At 38.5% G+C, this 23563-nt stretch overlaps 1 non-coding gene across 1 annotated transcript; it reads left to right on the top strand.

The window, feature by feature from the left end:
* Positions 1-770: 770 nt before the first annotated feature.
* On the top strand, positions 771-874 carry LOC117801690. The gene has a single exon (XR_004624438.1). It is a non-coding gene; the product is annotated as a small nucleolar RNA U13 (small nucleolar RNA).
* The last annotated feature ends 22689 nt before the right edge of the window (positions 875-23563 follow it).

Here is a 23563-nt window from a genome sequence, read left to right as displayed (position 1 = left end):
CCATTGTTGACAGGCAGAAAGTTCTGTACTCACTTAGCACTGATGAGAGTAGAATCCTCTTAACAATTTTACCTCTATGATAAGTGGAAGTGTTTTTGAAAAAGTAGCTATGCCTCTATGCACTTCAGACCTTGTTTCTTTCCTGTGTCTCTTTTTCTTCCAATACTGGTCACGTTATGAGCTCAGGCCCTGCAGCTTTGTATTAGGACACCGGGAGAGTTGGGACAGTTTGTGCCTAGATGACGAAGAATAGCCTAATTTTCCCCTAAAGTTTCTGCGATCGCATAATGTAAATCCAAAATAAATGTATGGCCAATGCAAATTCCTCTGGGATACCTAACATTCTTGGAGCCATAGGAATAACCATCAGACAGCAAGAGGGGCAAGGTGTCAGAGGAGAAAGCAGATGGCCCCAGGCAGTGCTCCTAACAGGGCCTAGAGTAAAATATTTTATATTTGCACATTTTACCAAAATTTTCGACTTTATGAAGCCCGTATTTGGGCCCCTCCCAGAGCCTTGGAAGGTACTTGTGGAAGTGATGGGCCCTGCGGGTTGAACTTCATCGAGTTCATGGTCAGTCTGCCTCTGCCCACGGGCTGCACAGGGACTCCCCATGTTGCAGACCTCGGTAAAGACCGAAGGCCCAGTTAAGCCTCAGGGAAGAGTTGGGTAAAAGCAGCTCTTGGCACGCAGGCTTGGCATACAGCTTTCTAGTGACTTCACAGGTATAAAATTTAGAAAATCTGAAGGACTAAACTTTTAGCATATCATCCTTTTGTAGCTCATGAGCATGACCATTGGGTGTTCAAGCCATTGTGTGACTTATGTCTCCCTGAAATCTTATTACGACCTTGGCACATTACCTGTCTGACGTGAAAAAAAAAATGTGTAGCATATTCACTTTACTATCAGACCATTTTCCCATGAAACAATTCAAGTAGAAATAGCCAGGGAAGAAATTCTCTGTTGCCAGTCCCAATTGCTGTTTCTATGTGTATGTAGCAAAGCAACACCCAGACTTTAACTTTGTTAATATCAAAGCCTGTGAGGGTGGTCCTGCTCTTTTCCAACTGTGGTCTCCAGAATATTGACTTTTCTAGGTAGAGGTTACTAAGATAATTTACATATCTATTAAAATAAGATAATTTACATATCTATTAAAATAAAAGTCTTTTAAAAATGGATTTCAAAATTCTTAAGATCCCTAATCATTCCCATTTTAATGATTTTTGTCTCAAAATTACTGAGGAAAAGAACCCAAACATGAAAGCAGATGGCTTGTTCCATAAATTCTTTATGTCTTCCCTCAGAAATCAAAATAAAGGAGTTGAGAGGAAGCCAGGCATGGCTTCAGTAATGTCTTCTTTCTTGGTTGGGACAAAGTCCTCATGGATAAGAAGGCAGGTGAGGCCAAGAGGTTGTTTGGGACTTTCGGGTAGAGAATGGGGCTGCCTCTTGAGGAACCCCAGGGGAAACAATCCTTCTGTTGCTCTCTTGGGGAAGGGTGTGGAGGGGCGAATCTCGTTCTGTCTTTCCCATGAATTCTTCTCAAGTTATCAGGCCTGATAGCATTTGGATGAGTAAATCTCAGGTTTCGTTTTCTCCTGCCTTTCTGAATAACCCTTGGTTCATTTCCTCTTTATTCTCTGTATTCTGATCTGTAATATTCTGCACGAAATTGTGCTTAGCTTTTCTGGCATCCGTCATTACTATCATCTTAGGCAGTGAACGTATTTGTAGGATATGGAAATCGCTATAGAAACGTAAAGATGGATGGAAATTCAGATGAACACACTCAGGCTTCAGCAAGGCTTGGCTTTAAATGGAACAGATTTTTCTCTTCCTCATTCTTGAAGCCTCCCCCCCCGCCCCGCCCCCGACTTGTTTCTCTGTAGACTCCTTTGTGCCGGGAACTCAGAATTGATGTGGACATCTCGCTGACTTCAGTGTATGCTCAGTCCTGAGACTTGGATGGCTGGGACCTGAGCTAGTTGGAGACCACCCTGAACACTACGAACGTGGCTGGCAGCTAGTACACTTCCTACCTAAACCGCCCAGATCCTGTATTTTCCTCTGAAACCCCTCAACCTTTTACCCTGGGTGGGTCTGCAGGTTTTTGTTTTGTTTTGTTCTTAAGATTTTATTTATTTATTTTAGAGAGGAATAGCGAGAGAGCGTGAGTGAGGGGAGGAGCAGAGGGAGAGGGAGAGAGAATCTGAAGCAGACCCCACACTGAGCACAGAACCCCACACGGGGCTCGATCCCAGGACCCTGAGATCATGACCTAAGCTGAAATCAAGAATTAGATGCTCATCTGACTAAGCTCCCCAGACGCCTCGGGTCTGCAGCTTTGAAGGCATTAGCCTGCTGCAGCCTCCTTCGCCTGGCAAAGCAATAAAACCATCATTCCTCTTTATCTGCAAACTGTCTTCATGTTTTATTTTGGATGCAGAGGCCAGAAATCGTTTTCAACAACAGGGTATGTTTTTATAGATAAACAGTCATCTATCTCTAATAGAAAAGTTTTTACCCAAAATTTTCTTTCACGCCCTTGCCCCAGCCTTCAAGAAATAGAAGAGTCTTCACAAAATACTGTAGGGCATTAAAATTGTATAGTTGAGGATTATCTCCCAAATTATTTCTATGATATTTATTTATTTTTGTGATTTTAAAGCAGTCAAAAGGTCTTTATACATTTGTGAGCAAAAGGGGAAGAATTATTTCAGTTCTAGAACTTTTTCAATATAATACCTCTGCAAGCATTTCTCTATATATTATGAATGAGTGAGTACAACCTACCTAGTACATTTAGTCCAGAAATGTAAACTATTTTACATTCTTTACTTTTAATAAGTCATCAGTGAAAGGTGATGCTGCTGACAATAATTTTCCTTTCTCATTAGAAAGCATTCACACAGTCCATATTCTTATTTTTGCATTCTAGAAAACAGTCCTTAAAACTGTAGCCATTATATTTTTAAAATTAAGAAAAAAACTTTAAAGAAAAGCATTGCGTGTAATTGTTATAAGAGAGAAGCATAGGAAAAAATCACCAATACTATAAATTCATATATGTGTTATGTGTATATGTATTATATATGTGATATACGTATATTACCCATATATGTATATTATACATAATATACGTATTATGTGTGTACAGATACATAACTTTCAGGAAATTGGGTCATACTCTCCATTTTTTTTTATAATCCCAAGTTTTGCAAACATGGGTAGATTTTCTTTTGAAAGGAAATTTAGAATTGGAAAAAATCCCATCAAACTATTTTATAAAACCTTGGAACATTGTGTAATGCAACTTTTCTCAAATATTAAAAGGAAATTAATGCTTCTATATGCTTTAAAACATAATTAGTTCAGACCTTGTGAATTTGAAATTTATTATCATTTCCGCTAGTGCTGGACTGAAGCTTGCCTCTTTTCAACAATATTGACTGAAGACTTACTTACATAAGGAAAGCACACAGATAATATGTTGCAGTTTGATTAACGTTCCACATTGTACACCCGTCCGTGTAATGAGCGTCCAGACCAAGAAAGAAAACCTCACCAGCCTCTGGGCTCTCGCTTGTGCCTTTTCTAGTCAGTGTTGGCACCCTGAGGCTGATAGCCATCCTGACTCAACGCCGTACATAGGGTTAGCCTGTTTTTGAACTTTGCATAAGAGGAATCCTACAATATGCCTTCTTTTGTGTCTGGACTCTTCTGCTAAGGATTACGTTTGTGAGATTGATCCACATTGTTGAGAGGTTGCAGATTTTCATTCTTATTGATGAATAGTATTTCATTGATGAATAGTATTTCATAGATTTCACTGCATCAAAATCATTCTCCAGTTTCCTATTGATGGACTTTTAAGTAGTTTCTAGTTTGGGACTGTTAAGAATAATGCTGCCATTAACATTTTGTATATCTTTTGATGAATTATGTACACATTTCTGTGAGGATAGATACCGATGAGCCAAACATAAGTGAATATTCAGCTTTAGTAGATAATGTCAAATACTTTCCCAGAGTGTTTTCCAGGTTGATTGCCTCAGTTTCCATGCTTACCAAGCATGTATATGACTGTTTCTCCACGTGTTTACCCGTGGTTAGCACTGCCTTTTTAAATTTTTTTCATTTTATTCATTCTGGTGGGAGAAACTTGCCTTCTTTTTTTTTTTTTCCTTCTTTTAAAAAAAGATTTTATCTATTTATTTGAGAGAGAGCGTTAGCACAAACAGTGGGAGGAGCAGAGGGAGAGAGAGACTCTCCAGTGGAGTCTCCATTGAGCGTGGAGCCCAGCATGGGGCTCAATCTCACGACCTTGAGATCATGACCTGAGGCCAAATCAGGAGTTGGCTGCTTAACTGACTGAGCCACCCAGGCATCTGCCTTCTTTTTCTGTGAAGTATTTTTCTAGGCAAAGTAATACGGGAAGTAATGATGAATCATAGCATGGTTATGGGATAGACCGGTGATGGGTAGTAAGGAGGGCATGTATTGCATGGTGCACTGGGTGTTATACGCAACTGATGAATCATCGAACTTTACATCGGAAACCGGGGATGTACTGTATGGTGACTAACATAATATAATAAAAAATCATTAAAAAAAAATCATAGCATGGTTAACACATTTCCTTATACAGTTGTGACTGTTTCACCATTTGAAAATGACACATTTTCAGTGCCAAGTGTTGCAATTAACAAATACTGGTTGTTTGGAATACAATTTGCATTCCTTCTCTCCTTTTATTCAAAGCACTCAGTAGTTAGGTACACACCTTGTGTGTTCTGCCTTTAGAGTACAATACACTAAAGATTTGCATACACATATCTTAAATTCTTAATGCATTATCCTATTCAGGGTTCTTTACCTTACATGCCATAGATCAATCCTTGAAACCGTTTTCGTTCAACATGTTATAAAGTGAGTATACTAGTTTATTGTTCTTCACGTAGTTTATTTCCTTATGTGGCATGACATTTTGGTGAATGTTTGGGGCTCAGAAGTCAGTGCAAACTACTTTTTAATCTTTGTGATATTGCACAGCTTATACTATCTCTCCGAGTCTCAGCATTTCCTTGGGTAATATGGAGGCAATAAAAATGCAAATTTACTGGAATGACTTATGTAAAGCACTTGTCACAGTCCATGGCACCTGGTAAGTATCCCGTAACTGAGAGTTATAAATTAGTGTTTTTAGTCTTGTGCTCAGAGTAAGGACACTGCTCCAGAAAAATCAATGTTGCTAAAATAATAATAAATAAATAAATCTCGAGGAAATTTGGAAAATTCTCTAGAAATACTCTTTATCATGTTTACTTTTACTCAGGCCTTTATAAGTGCAATAGAATTAATTGCAAATAGTGAAACCCCATCTTGGGGGTATACTAAAGAAGAACACATACACAGTACACACAAGCGCACACACACACACACACACACACACACACACACACAATTGTGATTTTGGTATTTCCTGATAACTTTTCCTCTCTGGGAGATATTAGAAATGCTTAGCCTGGCAAGACTAGCTCAGATCCTGGTTTTCTCTGTTCAACCATCTGGTAGCTTACTATGCTATATCATAGGATTCTGGGTTCAAATTCTGAACTCACGACTTCTTAGATTGTGATTTTGAGTAGTATTATCTAGATTGTTACACTTTCATCTTCCTTTTGTATAAAATAGTACACAACTACATGAAGTCGTGAGGGATAAACACAGCCATCCCTAATAAATTGCAAAAAGCAAGTAAAAGTTGACTAACTACATGCACTTCAACAGTTACTTCCTCCAGAATCCATCTACCACTAGCTACAGACCGTTCCTGGAGTCTTTGCAGTTCCTGAAGGTTCAGACTTGAAGTAATTGTTCTTATTAATCATTTCTGTGAATCTGTGGCATGCCAGAGTCTAAAGAGGCTTGCTCCCTTTTCAGTGCTGCCCGCAGCTTCTCATTAGGAGGAATATCTTCTGTGTTCTGCATGTTCTTGCTCATTCTCTTTGTTCTCTGTACACTCTGATCTGTGCCATGTCTCTCTCTCTCTGAACTCTACTGCCAAAGTGGGAGGGATTTTTTTTTTCCCAGCTCTAGCGTTAAGTAGGAAGAGAGTTGCGTCTAGGCCAGGTATGATCTGATAATGATTCCTTGGCTGTACACAGCAGTCTGGGATAGCGAGTTACTTCCTGTGGTTGCGGTTCTCAACAGCTCCCTTAGCTTCAACCACCAAGGCATTTGCTCTCTGTTTCAATCTCTCCATCATAAGGACTTCACAAACAGAGCCCTTGTCTATCTCGAAGTCACAGATGAACTTCAATGACAATACATAATAGCTTTTGTGTTCTCAAAAATGTATTCGGGGGCGCCTAGGTGGCTCAGTCATTAAGCGTCTGCCTTCAGCTCAGGGCATGATCTCAGAGTCCTGAGATTGAGCCCCGCATCAGGCTCCTCCGCTGGGAGCCTGCTTCTTCCTCTCCCACTCTCCTGCTTGTGTTCCCTCTCTCGCTGACTGTCTCTCTCTCTGTCAAATAAATAAATAAAATCTTTTTTAAAAATGTATTCAGGATTTCCTGATTTGTAGGTGTAATTGTTTATTTCCTTCATTCAATAAATATGTACTGAACACCTTCCATGTGCCAGATAGCATTGTAAGTATGAGGGATTCAGCAGCGAACAGGGAGGAAGCAGTTTAAATTTTGGATGGGCTGGCCCCCAAATACAGGAGGTTGTATTAGAAAAGGGAAGGGAGCAAGCTAATAGAGACTTGGAAAAGAGCGTTCTTGACAGGAAGGAAAGCAAATGCAAAGTCCAAGAGTGGAATGTAGCTGTCTTCATGTGGTTTCACGTAGGAGCAAGATGGAAGGTACAGGAGAGGAGATGAGAGCAATATCCAGGGACAAAGACAGATGGGGCAAATTCTCTTAGGCCATTGTAAGAATTTTGGCTTTTACTTTGAGTTATTTACAAACTCAAGTTACCTTTGTATACACATATGGTAAGACTGTGCAGATATGAGGATATCTAACTACCTTTCTGAGCATAACTTTTAAAGGAAATTGGAGGTGGCCCCATCAGTAGGTAGAAAAGGTATCTACCCAATTGCAAGTACATGGGTCAAATTCCAGCCCTTCTGAGTATTTAGCCAAAAGAATTACAATTAGGATCTCAAAGAGGTGTTTGTGCTACCATATTCATTGTAGCATTGTTTACAGTAACCAAAGTATAGAAACAACCTAAATGTTCACCAGTGGATGAACGGATAAAGAAGGTGTGGTGTATACATACAGTGGAATATTATTGAGCCTTAAAATGGAAGGGAATCCTCCCATCCACAACAATATGGAACAACCTGGAGGATAAGTGAAACCAGACACAGAAGAATAAATACCTCATGATTCCACTTACTTATGATGGATCTAAAATAGACAAATTCATAGAAATACAGAACGGAATGGTGGTTGCCAGAGCCTGGGGGTAGAAAGAAATGGGAAGTTGCTGTTCAACACATATAACGGTTCAGTTACAAAAGATGAGTAAGTTCTAGAGACCTACTGTACATCATTGTTCCTATAGCTACCAGTACTGAATTATGCATGCAAAAATTTGTTAAGAGAGTAGATCTCGTGTGAAGTGTTGTCACCACAGTACTCTTAGAAATAAAATCCCTCTTCAAAGTGCACTTCTAAAACCTAAAACAGTTTTCACAGTGCCCGAAATTCCACCCTCTTTGATTATCCTTTAGCCTCAGAAAATGTTTCTGTCTTCAAAAGTACTTTGCTAAAATCTAGACATGGCTGAGGAGAGTAGCACATTTAACAGTGAACATCCTGAGATGAAGGGTCTTCGGCGTTGAGAAAGCAAGTTCCATGATCGCTGAGTTAAGGTCTGAAATTTGGTAAACACTTAACTATTAGGTAATCAGATGTCAAGGTGACCCATTCGGACAACCCTGAAAGGAGCAAGCGTTTACCACTTATTATGACAGTGCAAGAAGAGACAAAAAGTGGTGCCAGCTCCCCATATTCCATTTTCCCCCGTGTAATGGTACCAGCTGAAGGCCAAGTGGATGCAGCATGGAGCCCCAGCAAAAGACTTCTGTCTCTAGGGACCAGTTGGCTGGGGGAACACAGACAGGGAAGAGCTTGGAGTGACTGCATCCAAGTTGGAGAAGGCATCGTCCAGGACTCAGGATAAGGAAGTCTCTGTGCGGGCCCCTGGGAAGGGTCTCACAAGACCGCTCATGAGACCTCAGATGGAATCTCATGGACCAGGAATGCAGATGCTCTTATGAGCACGGCTGCCCCAGAGAGACAGGAGTCCTCAACTGAAACTCCCTCCAAAAAACTTGAGTGCCCTGGTGAGGCAGTGAGCCTGGTGAGGGGAATGCAGTTTCCCCCATCCATGCCCCCTACGCAAAGCCTAGGTAATCCCTGGAGTATCACACAGGGTTTTGGCCGGAAGCCACATTCCTCATTAACAGATACTGGCTGTTGAATGAACCTATTAGCTAGATGCTTAACAATGATCATAATGGAAGAGAGGGGAGGAAAATAATAAACGGAGAGATGGGCTTTTACCATGGAAAACTTCTTCATACTTTTTCCTAGAAATGACACAAATGATCCTGAGTGAATTTTTTTAGAGCCCCTATAGATGTTTTAATTAGCTGAAAGAAAATAAGGTTAGCACAAAATAGAAGTAATGTTATATAAAAGACTCGCAATCTGTGTATTGATATTTTCTTCCCTATAGCTGGAACAAATGGAGATGAATCATTTAAATCAGTGGTGCCCTGAGGGAAGAACTCCGTCTAGAGTCATGTGTCTTTAGAGGCATAATCTCTTTTTAAAAAACTAGTGGAAGTAGATGCAATTTTATCTGTCATTACCAGTGAGATTTTAACCATTATATTTATAATTCATGCTTACTTGCTAGACCCAATTGCTAAATAGATGATGATTGCTTTACAATAAAAAAGGAACACTTTTCTTAGTTTCATCATCATCCATATTCTCTTATTAGTAAACAGGAGATATTGACACAGATAAAGTTTAAAAATGAAAATAAGTAGAAATAGTATTGAAGTCATTTTGTTTAAACTACTCCAGTCAGATAGTGACACATGATGTAATCTGATAGACCCCAAAGCATTTGTTTGAGATTCCAAATAATAATATGCTAATCAATTTGTATTTCTTTAATTTAAGTTCAAGTTCAGTAACATATAGTGTAGTGTTGGTCGCAGGAGTAAATTTAGTGATTCCTCACTTGTACATAACACCCAGCATTCATCCCAACAAGAGCCCTCCTTAATGCCCATTGCCCATTTAGCCCATCCCCGACCCACCTCCTTCCATCAACCCTCATTTTGTTGTCTAAGGTTAAGAGTCACTTATGGTTTGCCTCCCTCTCCATTTTTATCTTTTTCGTTTTTCCTTCCCTTCCCCTGTGTTCATCTATTTTTAGATTTGTTTATTTATTTTTGAATATATTTTCTTAAATTCCACATATGAGTGAAATCATATTTGTTTTTCTCTGACTTATTTCCTTAGCATAAAACCCCCGAGTTCTATTCATGTCCTTGCAAATGGCAAGATTTCATTCTTTTTGATCACTGAGTAATGTCTCATTATATATATATATGTATATAAATGCCATAACTTCTTTATCCATTTGTCAGTCGCATTTGGTAGACATTGGGCTCTTTCGATAATTTGGCTATTATTGATAATGCTGCTGTAAATATTGGGGTGAATATGCACCTTCAAATCAACGTTTTTTTATTTTTTGGATAAATACCTAGCAGTTCAATTGCTGGGTCGTAGGATAGTTCTATTTTTAACTTTTTTAGGAACCTCCATACCATTTTCCAGAATGGTTGCACCAGTTTGCATTCCCACCAACAATGTGAAAGGGTTCCCTTTTTCCACATCCTCACCAACAACTCTTGTTTCCTGAGTTGTTAATTTAATTAATTTATTTTTTCTGAGTTGTTAATTTTAGCCATTCTGACAGGTGTGAGATGGGAACTCATTCTGGTTTTGGTTTGTAATACCTTGATGATGAGCGATTTTGAGCATCTTTTCTTGTGTCTGTTAGCCATCTAGATGTCTTCTTTGGATAAGTGTCTATTCATGTCTTTTGCCCATTTCTTGATTGGATTATTTGTTTTTTTGGCTGTGAGTTTGATAAGTTCATTATAGATTCTGGATACTAGCCCTTTATCAAATATGTCATTTGTAAATATCTTCTTCCATTCCATCAGTTGCCTTTTAGTTTTTTTTGATTATTGATTATTTTCTTTGCTGTTTAGAAGCTTTTTATCTTGATGAGGTCCCAATAGTTCATTTTTGCTTTTGTTTCCCTTGCCTCCAGCGACAAGTCTAGTAAGAAGTTGCTGCAGCTGAGGTTAGAGAGGTTGCCGCCCATTCCCTTATCTAGGATTTTGATGGATTCCTGTCTTACATTCAGGTCTTTCATCCATTTTGAGTTTATTTCGTGTATGATGTACCAGAGTGGTCCAGTTTTATTCTTCTGCATATGACTGTCCAGTTTTCCCAACAGCATTTGTTGAGGAGACTTTTTACCATTGGATATTCTTTCCTGCTTTGTCAAAGATCAGTTGACCCTACAGCTGTGGGCCCATTTCTGGATTCTCTGTTCTGTTCCCTGGATCTTTGTGTCTGTTTTTGTGCCAGTACTATACTGTCTTGATGATTACAGCTTTGTAAGAGAGGTTGGAGTCCAGGGGCACCTGGGTGGCTCAGTCCGTTAAGCGTCTGCCTTTGACTCAGGTCGTGATCCCAGGGTCCTGGGATTGAGCCCCGCATCAGGCTCCCTGCTCAGTGAGCAGCCTGCTTTTCCCTCTCCTCCCCGCTCATGCTCTCTCTTGCTATCTCTGTCTCTGTCTCTCAAGTAAATAAACAAAATCTTAAAAAAAAAAAAAAAGGTCTTGAAGTCCAATATTGTAATTCCTCCTGCTTTGTTTTTCTTTGTCAACATTACTTTGGCTATTTGGGGTCTTTTCTGCTTTCATACAAAGTTTAGAATTGTTTGTTTTAGCTCTGTGAAAAACGCTGTGTTGTTTTGATAAGGATTGCAGTGAATTAGATTGCCTTAGGAAATATATAAATGTGTATTTTATAAATTCATCACTTTCACAAACTTTTGTGAAACATGAAGTACCCCCCAAAAATAAGACTTGTTTCTAAATCTCTTTATCAAAACAAAATCTAGATAGGTGCACAAGTAAAACTAACATAATACCTGGAGGAATTGAACATTAAAAGCAGTCCTGCTTTAATCATGTCTAAATCAATGGAAATGAAGGACTGTTGTTTTTCCATTATGGTCTTCATTATTTGCAGCACAACACTCTTCCTTAACCATACTGTTGCATACCTAATACCACGTTGATGAGAGGCCGCATCACAAAATTTTTAGCTCACTTGGAATTCTGATATATTTTCTACAGAGGCTGACTATGATCATAATAACAGTGTTCATCAGTACCTCGTAAGCATAAAGCACTGGCAAGATGTATGATCCATATCCTCAAAAGATTTAAATTTTTACAGTTGATAAAGGTATAGAAGTGATAATTTATCATCTAAATGAATGAATGAGAAACAGTAGCACACACACAACTGTGTAAACATTGCATTATTTACATAGGATAAAGAATGTGTCACCAAAAGAGTGACATTTGAGTGTTAGTTTATATAGTAGGTGCGGTGGTCCACCACCCAGATTCCCCTTTTAGGAGGGGGATACTCTTTCTTCTCAGCAGCAGGGCTACCAGATGAATCCCTCCCCAGTAAATGCTCTTGGCGAGGGAGTTGCCTTGTGAAGCCCCTTTTCTACAGGCAACTCTGGGGGAGTGGATGGCTCCAGAGTTCCACCCGTTGCATTCAGTCTGGGGCATCTTTGTCAGCAGGGGTCCTTTGGCATTGACTGGGATTTCCAGGGCCAATTTCACCACAGTTCCATTCTCCCTCTGTACAGTCCTGCTTCTCTCACTGCCTGGTGGGTATTAATTCCAAACAGTCTTCATTTTGAAGTCTGTTTCCTGGGAAACCCCACATATGACTGCTAGTGCCAAGAGTGAGTGGTCAAAACAGTGGACTAAAATGGGTTCTGGCACTGGGCTCTCTACCAGCTGATTTGTGCTGAGGATCTTTCAATGGTTGTGGGGAAGTACTGTGTGTGCTATACAAGTGTAATTGTTAAAACTGTCATCCGTAGTAGACTGAGCCGTGATGTGTGAATAAGAAAATGCAATAGTGAGTACAGTCTGAGGCTATTTGAGAAATTCTGAAAAAGTAGTAAATATAAGAATTACGGAATCAGATGGCTCTTCAGTTAGGTTAATAGAGGCCTTGAAGAAAGACAATGAAAGGTTGAAGGTCATTCATCATCTCTTTAAGGCCTCCTGTGAAACCAAAGGCCAAATAGGCAGCATATAAAAAGAATTTCACGTCCTTAAGCTAGAAGGTGAAGTGAAGGATCATGCCCAGAAATTAATTACAAAGGTCACAGAGTTCCTGAGAATTCTCAAACCCAAAAGTCTGCCAAGATGAAGGCCCTTTGGGGAAGGACTGGTACACTGTGCCTTGTGATATGACTCCCTGCCTCTACACACGCACAGTCTAGAACCTCGCGGTGCCTCTCAACCCTCCGGGTTTGCAGAAGGGGCTCTTCCTCCCTGTTAAAAGGTGACAGTACTTTCTTGTTTGAAAACAGTGTCAGAGGCTACTGCCTTTCAAGATCCCATTCAAGAATGTACCCCTATCTCCCGTTCTGATCATCACGTGAAACATGAGGGTTAAGTCACAGTGTAACCCAGCCCGGGAAATGCAGAGAAGGAAGGAACTGTAGTGTAAAGGAATTGCAGGACCTAGTGTATATACAGCCCTGGGAAGGTGGGCATCCTCCAGGNGGCTACTGCCTTTCAAGATCCCACTCAAGAATGTACCCCTATCTCCCGTTCTGATCATCACGTGAAACATGAGGGTTAAGTCACAGTGTAACCCAGCCCGGGAAATGCAGAGAAGGAAGGAACTGTAGTGTAAAGGAATTGCAGGACCTAGTGTATATACAGCCCTGGGAAGGTGGGCATCCTCCAGGGAGTGCTTGATCTGAGCATTCAAAGCATAAATTTCAGTAAAGGAGAGTTTATTGATATGGGAGCCACTTCTCAGGAATATAAACTAGTGTATATTTCCATTGCCATAGTAGTATATTTATAAGGAGATTTACCTTTGTTTGCTCAAAAATGTGTAGAAATTGAAAATCAAGATGAAAGGAGTAGTTTTTATAGGCAAAGCTAAATTTCTAAAACTATGTAAGGCAAATAAAGGTTCAAGAAGTGGTAGCCAATCTGAAAAAGCCAATGCCATTCGTGACAATATCCTATGTAGTATGTAATCGAAGTTTGTATTTTATTTAGTTTCTGGTTTTTCTTTTTGTGTTTTGATTCTTGTTTTTGGAATTTTTTTTTCCATTTTAAATTAAACTTCTCTGTCGGTTATGTCATGTAAGTAAGGGAATTTGACTTTTTTTAAAATTTGAAAATGCTTTTTAGACCCTGGAAATTGATTTAATTTTTGTTAGAACAAAAGCTGGAATGAAAGGTTCTGTCTTCTTTTTTTCTTCTCTCTTTCAACCACTAGAGATGAAACACAGCACTTTTCTCTTTTCCAATCAGAAGTCACCACATCAATCATCCATGAGTGTTCTGGTTTTTTAAACCTAAGTTTAGAAGAATTAATTCCAATGATTAAATGGGAAAATTGTCTTTTTTCATGAAATAACACAAATCATGTTTGCTCCCTTTGTATCATTGTCTCTACTCAGTGATTTATTGTTCTTCATACTTTATCTTAGAATAATTACATTTGTACCTTTAATTATTGTCTTTTCCAACAACTTAGTCGATTTCAACATTTTTCATTTTCAAAGTTTACCATTACAATACATTCTTAGTTGAAAAAGAAAAACTAAATTTAACTTAAAGCAATTAAATAATGCAATCATTTTGTTGTTGGTCAATTTTTTCCAAGTCATTTTGCACGTTGTTATTTTTTTATTATGTTAATATCTACATTTCCAATTTCCCTAGTTTCTTAGAATGCAAACAAATATCAGTATGGAAATCTTTAAGAACTTGCTTGTGAATATGTTCAATTTTTTAAAAATGAAGATTGTGTCTTATGCCACCATTCCCTTTAATGTCACTTCTCTAAGGGCTAGCATGTCTTGAGACCCAGTGATGGGAAGGCAGTGCTTTGAAAAGACAGAATATCTGGTTCCAGCACTGTTTCTAAACAGTGTAATGTATACATATTTGATTCAGTAAAGCCATGCTAATATGCTGATACTGTGTAAGCATGGTCCTGTACCAATGAGTCTAATAAAGGAAGACAATGATGAAAGCAATAGGTGTACAGGCAAGAAGGATAGATTGAAGAGAAAATTGGGACTCACACAAATTACTGGAGCCAGCTCTGCCTAGGCCCAGAAATGTTGCATATCAAAACAAAACAAAACAAAACAAAACGGGAAAAAACCAAACACCTCATGGAAACTTTTTAGATGGCCCACTATTCTTGGGGAACTAGAAATAATAGTTTTCTTCTGTCCAAATGTGCTATTAATAATCCTGATCTCAGGATGCCTGGGAGGCTCAGTCGGTTAAGCATCTGCCTTTGGCTCAGGTCATGATCCCAAGGTCCTGGGATCAAGCCCTGCATTGGACTCTGTTCAGCAGGCAGCCTGCTTCAAACTCTCCCTCTGCCTGCCTGTCTGCCTGCTTGTGCTCTCCCTCTGTCAAATAAATAAATAAAATCTTTTTAAAAAATTCTGATCACTGATCATTTGAAAATTTTTTTTCATCGCAGTTTTTTGTTTTCTTTCTACGTTTTTTGATCTCTCTTCCACCTTGGTACTTTTTCATTGGCATTTAATTCTGATCACTAGTTTTAAATATGATCAAGTGATCACTGTGGTTTTAATGAAATATTCTATACAACAAAGCTCCATCAATAAAGTACAAATTTAATTTGCTGCAAATGTCTGTAGGATAATTTAAAGTGTCTTTACGATAGTTTAATATAGTAAAATAGAGTATGCACATAGTAGATAATTGATATTATAAAAATTTTAATGGTAAAGCTAAAAAATAATAAGAGAAAATAAAAAAGTATGTAATTAAAGGTAATTATTCTTCTCATGCCTAAGACTTCCAAATTGTTGAGCCTTCCCAGAAGCACCATTGTTAAATTGATTTTGTTACTTTCCAGATACATTCTATGCATGTATAGTCATATATAAATTTCAGTATTTACTTTTCATTTTGGTGGGGGGTTAGGAGTTTGTTGTTGTTGTTGTTGTTGTTGTTGTTTTAAAGAAAGAAAGGGAGCAGTAGGGGCAGAGGGAGAGAGCGAATCTCAAGCAGGGCTCGATCCCATGACCCTGAGACCATGGCCTGAGCCAAAATCAAGAGTCGGACCTCAAATGACTGAGCCACCCCGGCACCTCTCTTTTTTTCTTTTTGTTTTGTTTAATAGCTGACTTTTTCAGTACTGTCTGTTTTCTTTTATACAGTGACTATTTTTAAATTTTGTAAATATTGTTTTTCTTTCATTTCTGAGCTTTGTCAGCACTGTCCTACCATTGTATCATCAGTCTTCTTTGAAGTCAGTTAACTATTATTCAAGCTTGTTTTCATTATATTGGCCATGTTGTCTGTAATTGATTTTAAGGAAAAATGGTTTCTCAGTTTCTTCTGTTTGGTATTTTTTGGTGTGTGTGTGTGTGTGTTTAATTTGTTGATGTATTAATTGTATTCCTTTTTTTTAAGATTTTATTTATTTATTTGAGAGTCAGAGAGAAAGAGAGAGTAAGAAGGAGGAACAGAGAGAGAGAGGGATGAGCAGACTCTGTACTGAGCACAGAACCTGACACGGGGCCTCATATCACGACCCTGAGATCATGACCTGAGCTGAAATCAAGAGTCAGACGCTTAACCGACTGAGCCACCCAGGCGCCCCTTACTTGCATCCCTTTGTTCATATTTTCTTATAATTTCTTTGCCTGTATCACATATTGTGTCTCTTCTCATTATCACTAATCTTGGAATAAGTGATATCATTTCTGGGCCAGATTTCTGCTTAACAACAGTACTTCAGTTTGAGCCAGGGCACTGAGCTGGAAAATCACGCCTGTAAAATTTGGGTCTGTTACGCAAACTCACACTTTACTTTTGGGTCTATCTCTGCTCATTGATAGCGGAAGATATTTTTGACTCCTCGCAGAAGCCTACATGTCCTTTGCTGGTTTTTTACTTGTCCTTGGTTGCCAAGGATTAGAAATTTTAGAAATGGTATTCACGTAGTGTACTCTCCCCCTCCCTGGCACTGTGGGAAGAGCCTGAGGCAAAGATAACGAGTCCACAATGTTCTTCGTCTTAACATGCTTCCCTTGTCACTCTGTGGTGTCACTTAGGCACACTGATTTTCTTGCAGCCTTTATGTGCCTGTTGACCTTTTTTTTCCAAAGAAGGTATCACTGATTTACCTCCATGCCCACTTTCTAGGGCATGCCACCTAATTTGAGCATATTCTCTATCCTGTTTGGGATCTGAAATGGTTTAAATCCCTAGACTCTTCCCTCCATTTGGCTGGTCTTTCATTATATTTGGCAGTGGTTCTCCCATAGTTTCATTAAAAATAAAAGCTTTTCTACTGTTTTCTTGTTTTGTTTTTATTGCACTGATTTCAGAGAAGAAAGTAGAGGTAGAAAAGACTATGAACAATAACTTTCAACCAGGAAACTTCTTACTGAGTTTTGATGAAGAAAAGTTTCCATCAATTGGCATTACAAAGAAAACAATACCTAATTTTCCTGTGTTTTTATGTCTTTTTAAAAGTTCTTTAGAAATGAGTTTTGCATAGTTAGAAAAAAAATTCTCATTTGGAAGATTTCTAAAAGAACATAAATTAGTAAACATGCTATTTTTTTTAAATGTAGACATTTGCAATAATAATAGTTTTTTTAATTTTTTTGTTGTTTGTTTTTTTCTGCAGTGAAATCAGTGTTGGATATTTATTTATTTATTTATTTTTTTTTTTAAAGATTTTATTTATTTATTTGACAGAGACAGCCAGCGAGAGAGGNTTTGTTTGTTTTTTTCTGCAGTGAAATCAGTGTTGGGTATTTAGACTCAACTCTCTTTTTTGAAAACCAGAGTGGGGAAAAAAAAGGAAGCATACTCTTAGGAAGAAAAATGGCAGAATGGGTTTTAGATAAGCTGCCTTTCCTCTGTAGTATATACATAAAGGTACAATAAGCTTGGATTTCGCCGCTCAGTTTGTTGAATGAGTTTTGGGTTTAAGTGACTTTAATGAGTCAAATAAATAATAGGTTTAGGGAACTTNTTGGATATTTAGACTCAACTCTCTTTTTTGAAAACCAGAGTGGGGAAAAAAAAGGAAGCATACTCTTAGGAAGAAAAATGGCAGAATGGGTTTTAGATAAGCTGCCTTTCCTCTGTAGTATATACATAAAGGTACAATAAGCTTGGATTTCGCCGCTCAGTTTGTTGAATGAGTTTTGGGTTTAAGTGACTTTAATGAGTCAAATAAATAATAGGTTTAGGGAACTTTTTGTAAAAAGCAAAGGCTTTTCATCTTCTCTCCTGGCACATCATCACAAGGGTGATCTGATGATCAGAAATTCTTTTTTTTTTTTTTTTAAATGCTATCCAAGGGACTGTGGAGTTGCTTCCTGAGAAGATGCATTAGAGGGATGGTGTGTGATTCCATGCCTGGTCTGTTGATAAAGTTTTACAGGTGTCCCAGCTCAGCTGGATATGTTCCTGGTGCTTATTTATCCAGTCAGCAATTGACTCCATTCATTGAGCTCAGAAGACAAGCAGCATCCTGTTTTTTATACCATCATAGAGGTTATCTTTGACCACATGCCATTGACCATTTTGATTTCTTTTTAGAATTAGAGGAAGGAGATTACATATCTTATATAAAATCTAATTAATTGATCAATTCAGTGGTTATTAAATTTGCTTATGTTCTTAAATATTTTGTAGGTAACCTACACTGGAGTGTTCTCCTTGGTGAAAATTCATCCACATTTCTTTGGCCTGTTCTTACTTTATTTTCTAAGTAAATTAAGTAGCTGCCCATAGAATTTGATCCTACCCTCTCCTTAGAAACCCTATTCTTTCTCCTCCCCATACTCAAGTTCTTTCTAATATTACTTAAGCCATTCCACACATCAATACCATATTGTTTTATCACGTCTGAAATCCCACTGTAAAAATTTGCAGGTGTAAAGATGCACATTGTACTCCATTATCTGTTGTGCAGCAGACATATCTCTCTTTGCAGGTATGTTTTTAACGTAGGAAAATGTTAATCCCAAGAATATTACATTTGGAAAGGTCAAGGCAACCACAGGGGAATTTTCTTAAAGCTGCTCTTTACAACCCTAAGTTACCCAGTGTTTCCCTATCACTCAGATGACATAGGAGACATAAGGGACGTATATTAACAGTAGGCAGATGTTTTGCTCACTTTTAAATTACGTTTTGAAGCCGGCGTTACAGAATGCCTATAAAACTAAACAATTATAGATAATTTTGAAGACAGACTAAAATTTGAGTTTCGAGTTACGATATATCATTTATGTACTAAAGTACTAGTCTGTGCTAGTCACTTAAAACCTCTGCCATTTTGTTTGTTAGTCCTAAAATATTCTAATTAGACCGATAATATATTTGGCAAGTTGAGAACAGTTTGTGTGTGCGCACGCAGGTGCATACAACCATTTCCCACACACATGCAATTGTAGAGAGAGAAATAAAAAGAATCTCAGTCGAATTCGATTTTCAGCCCCGGGAAATCGAACCCCGCATCAGGCTCCGGGCTCAGTGCAGAGTCTCATGTTCTCTCTCTCTCTAAAATAAATATACCTTTAAAAGAATTAAAAGAAATAATTTCCCTAGCTAATAATTTCCTAAAGGAGAAAAACTGTTCACTCTTATTTCATCTTTTAACAAAGGAAAAAAAATGAGGTCAGAATGTGATATGATAAATGCCTTTGCTCTGTCTTTGTGATAGATTTTAATAGTAATACTGTCAAATGCATATAAAACGGTATGGGCTGCCAGATCAGCTTTGTTTCAAGTTTCACTTCTTTTCAGCTCAGGGAAGAAACAAGATCCACCTGTAAGCATCCATTCGTTTGCACGTCTGTGGACGGTTAGACTCCGCGGTCGATCCCTGTGGAGTATTCATCCGCTGGGGGCCCCGCTCCACCTGAAGGAGCGCAGGAGAAAACATTACATTAAAGCCCAAAAGGACACGGCCACCCTAGGCTGGCTTGGCTTGAAGTAGCTCTCAGTCCTTCAGCTCACCTTGTCCTTTCGAAATGAAACCTTTAGGTCTGACCTTAGAATCGGTGCTTTCTTTGAGGGAAAATCATTCATCAATATATTAAGAATAGGTGAGGTGACCAAGTGAAAGAACTAAGACAATAGAATGAGTTTTTTAAAATCACCATTTTGTTAAATGTTTAAGATTTTTTTTAATGAGTCTGTTTCCGAGAATCCGTACAGTAACAGCAGGTTTTCGCAGATGTCAGAGTCTGATGTACTTGTTTCTAATGGGTAGTTTATGGCTTTTTTTTTTTTTTTTTTTTTTTTTTTTTTTTTTNTTTTTTTTTTTTTTTTTTAGTGAGGGTACCGATCATTCATGAGTTAGTTTAATATATTCCTTGAACAGGTGTTGAGTGTCCAGTAAGCAAGCAGGCACTGTGCCGAGAGTGTCTCCCAAGCATTAGTCCCGAAATACAGCTAAACTTTGTCTTGTGTTGTATTTGACATTTAGAACACAAACTTCAGTAAATGCCAGAGTTCTACTCTGAAGATGTAGCAATTTCCTCTCTTTGAAACTGTTTGTCCTTTTTGGTTCTTTTACAGTTCAGTCAAGAAAACATTTATACAAACTTCTGGAGGCAGATTCCCATAACCAAATTGTGTAAATCAAATATAACCCCACAGTTCTACGAGAACAGGATGTGATTCATACCTTGCTCAATGTCTTCGTTTCTGGTTTTTTGCTAGATTTTTTTTTTTTCTTTTACTAGCGTGGGATGCGTTAGCTCTAACGTCAGCCACATCAGCTTGCATTTATTATGTGGCTCCTCTGTCTGAAAGAACACCAGATAAATAACTATGTTTTCTTCATCATGTCACTGAAACAGGGTCCAACGTAGTCATAGAAAAATTAAAATCATTTTTGTAAAGTCATTGCCATATAGGTGTTGTCGATGTGGTCTCACCCTGAATGGTATTCCCCAAACTTGGGATCATTTGTTTGCTACTACTTACGGAGAGCTTCACTCTTTGAGATGCTTTTTAAATGTTGTGTCCTGAATGTATATAACAAGAGACCATAAATGTGCATGAGTAAGGATCGATTAAGGAAGTGGATTTTCAGATTCTCAACCTCTGTATATGCTCTCGCCTGGGAGAATGCTTGCTCTGAATGGGAATGCCTGTTCTCCTTTCTTGCCTCCCCTTTGGAAGTTATTCACACCTGTCCCCATCCTAAGTCTTCCCTGCCACATGGCCCAGAAATGCAGAAGTTCCCAGGTGCTAAGGGGAAAACTCCATTAGTCAAGGCATCATAGATAGATAGATTCCATCTATCTCATCAGTAGATCCATTTCCAATAAAACTTTTAAATTTTTTTTTATGTTCTAAAAATGTTATTTATGGGGCACCTGGGTGGCTCAATCGGTTAAGCATCTGCCTTTGGCTCAGGGTCCTGGGATCAAGTCCGTGTTGGNGGGAGAACTTCACTCTTTGAGATGCTTTTTAAATGTTGTGTCCTGAATGTATGTAACAAGAGACCATAAGTATGCATGAGTAAGGATTGATTAAGGAAGTGGATTTTCAGATTCTCAACCTCTGTATATGCTCTCGCCTGGGAGAATGCTTGCTCTGAATGGGAATGCCTGTTCTCCTTTCTTGCCTCCCCTTTGGAAGTTATTCACACCTGTCCCCATCCTCAGTCTTCCCTGCCACATGGCCCAGAAATGCAGAAGTTCCCAGGTGCTAAGGGGAAAACTCCATTAGTCAAGGCATCATAGATAGATAGATTCCATCTATCTCATCAGTAGATCCATTTCCAATAAAACTTTTAAATTTTTTTTTATGTTCTAAAAATGTTATTTATGGGGCACCTGGGTGGCTCAATCGGTTAAGCATCTGCCTTTGGCTCAGGGTCCTGGGATCAAGTCCGTGTTGGGCTCTCTGCTCAGCGGGGAGTCTGCTTCTCCCTCTGCCTGCTGTTCCCCCTGCTTGTGCGCTCTCCCTCTGTCTCTCTCTGTCGAATAAATAAATAAAATCTTTTAAAAAATAAAAATGCTATTTATAATGATTTATAATGTTGCCCTGAACAGTTGGTTATTGCTAATCATTGTTAGAATAATTCCAGAAGAGATTTTAGACACTTAAGACCTATGTTCATAGGAAATGTTAATACACATTTATATTTAATTATATAGTTTTATTACAAAGAAATGTGATAGAGTATTCAGTAAAAACATTCAAGTATAAAAATGCATTAGGATAAAAATCTGTCGGAAAGAATGGAGTGAAATATGATTTCAGTGAAAAAAAGGCCATCAAATTTTTTGAATATTAAAAAGGTTATGTTCGTATGTTTTGAACTGAATGATGAGGTAATTATATCATCATGGTTATTTTTATAACCTTTTTAGATACATTTTAAAAAGTGATTTAACAGTTGTGTTTAAAATGTGGAGTTATGTCCTTTGAACTGTTGAAAATCATTTTAAAAAATTTAGATTCTAACTTCTAAAATGGAGACATGTTTAACTTAACATTATCTTGGGACATAAAAGACTTAAAAAATTGGAAGATCCACAGGTCCCAAAGTCACAGTTAATCAGCACTCACTTATAAACATCATACTTTGATTCTGTATTTGCCTTTTTTTTCTTAAAGGGCTCCTCACCCTCAACAATGTTCCGTCTTCCCACCTAAGGCCCTTACAACTCTTCTGGAGATAATACTTTTCCTTGGGGACAGATCTGTCACTGCAGGGCAGAGTTCATGCCAACATCTTCCCCCAGGAACCTTGGAAAATCTTGTTTCACATGTTGGTTTACTCCTATCAGAATCACTCCTAAAAATCTGCCCCCTATTTTGATGTCCCGCAGTCATTGTGAACAGCACAGTGCAGGCATATTGCTACGCTGGTTGAGAAGGAAACTCCTCAAGTCACTTGTTGGGAGCCAGAGGGTTTCACCTAAGGGAAACCGTGACCTCCAGACAAGCCACTTTCTGGGGATGAGGAAAGAACCCTGGCCACTGTTCCAAAATTCTAACCTTATTGGAGCTTCTCAATGCCCTTTTCCTGAAATTACTGTCAAGATGTTGCTCATCGTTAAGAATTAAATCTAAAGGATATCTTTTCATTTGTTCCTCATTTGAATTCTCTGCATTATTTGACAGGGATGATAATCCCTTCTTTGACATTATAGCTCTCCCAACAGCTCTCTCCTGGATCACCCCTTTCTGTCTCCCACTTTTCCCTCTCAAGCTCTTTCATGTGTAGCTCTTGGTCTGTCTGCCCCAAGACTCTGCTTTTCTTAATCTGTACTCGAACACTCTCTTTGATGACCTCGCCCTCAGTCTGGTCTTTGGCTACCATTAGGATATTAACACAGCTCAAATCTGTGTTTCCCCTGGCGTCTTTCTGCTGAATTTCATGTTAATCTAGCAATCTGCTCTCAGTATGGCTCTTTGTTTTGATGTCAAGTATACGTCCCTTAAATGTGAGTCAAATTGTTGTTCCAGAAAGATATACAATGTATATCCAGTGATTTCCCATACACGCTAACATAAAATATCAACCTTTAGGTACACATACCTCTTAGGCTGAACAGAAACTGTAGCCATACTCAAGTTATTCACTTATTTCTCAGCATTAGAATGCTGCTTCAGCCCAGTGGGTCACTTCACTCTCTAGTAGAGCTGCCTTCAGTCCCTAAGCCTCTGGGTCAGTGACTGTCCCCACCTGGGATGCTCATCTTCTTTCTCTTTCCTTACTTAAATACTCACCCTTCCTTCAAGGCTCATCTTGAAGGCTCATCCATCAATGCTCATCTTCTTTCTCTTTCCTTACTCTCTCTTTCTTTCCTCACCCTTCCTTCAAGGCTTGCTCCAATTTTCACACACGCTGTCCTTTTTAACTGTTCCAGTACTCATTCATCTTATTCTAGAACTCCATTAGAATGTTTTGTGCATAAAAATTCATTTCCACAGGAAGTCATATACATTCTTCAAATTCTGCATAACAACTTCATGCATATGTACTTTGATTTCACAGCTAACACCGAAGCTCTTAGAGTGTCTAAGTATCTAAGTATCTGTGGGTATCTTTATTTGCTGACTTTTAATGCCTAACCAATGTTTTGAACATAATGGTGTTTAAAAAGCAC

Source organism: Ailuropoda melanoleuca, chromosome 3, assembly GCF_002007445.2.
Source record: "Ailuropoda melanoleuca isolate Jingjing chromosome 3, ASM200744v2, whole genome shotgun sequence".
Taxonomy (NCBI): domain Eukaryota; kingdom Metazoa; phylum Chordata; class Mammalia; order Carnivora; family Ursidae; genus Ailuropoda; species Ailuropoda melanoleuca.
Note: the sequence above shows the minus strand (reverse complement) of the source record. Positions and strands in the feature narration are given on the sequence as shown.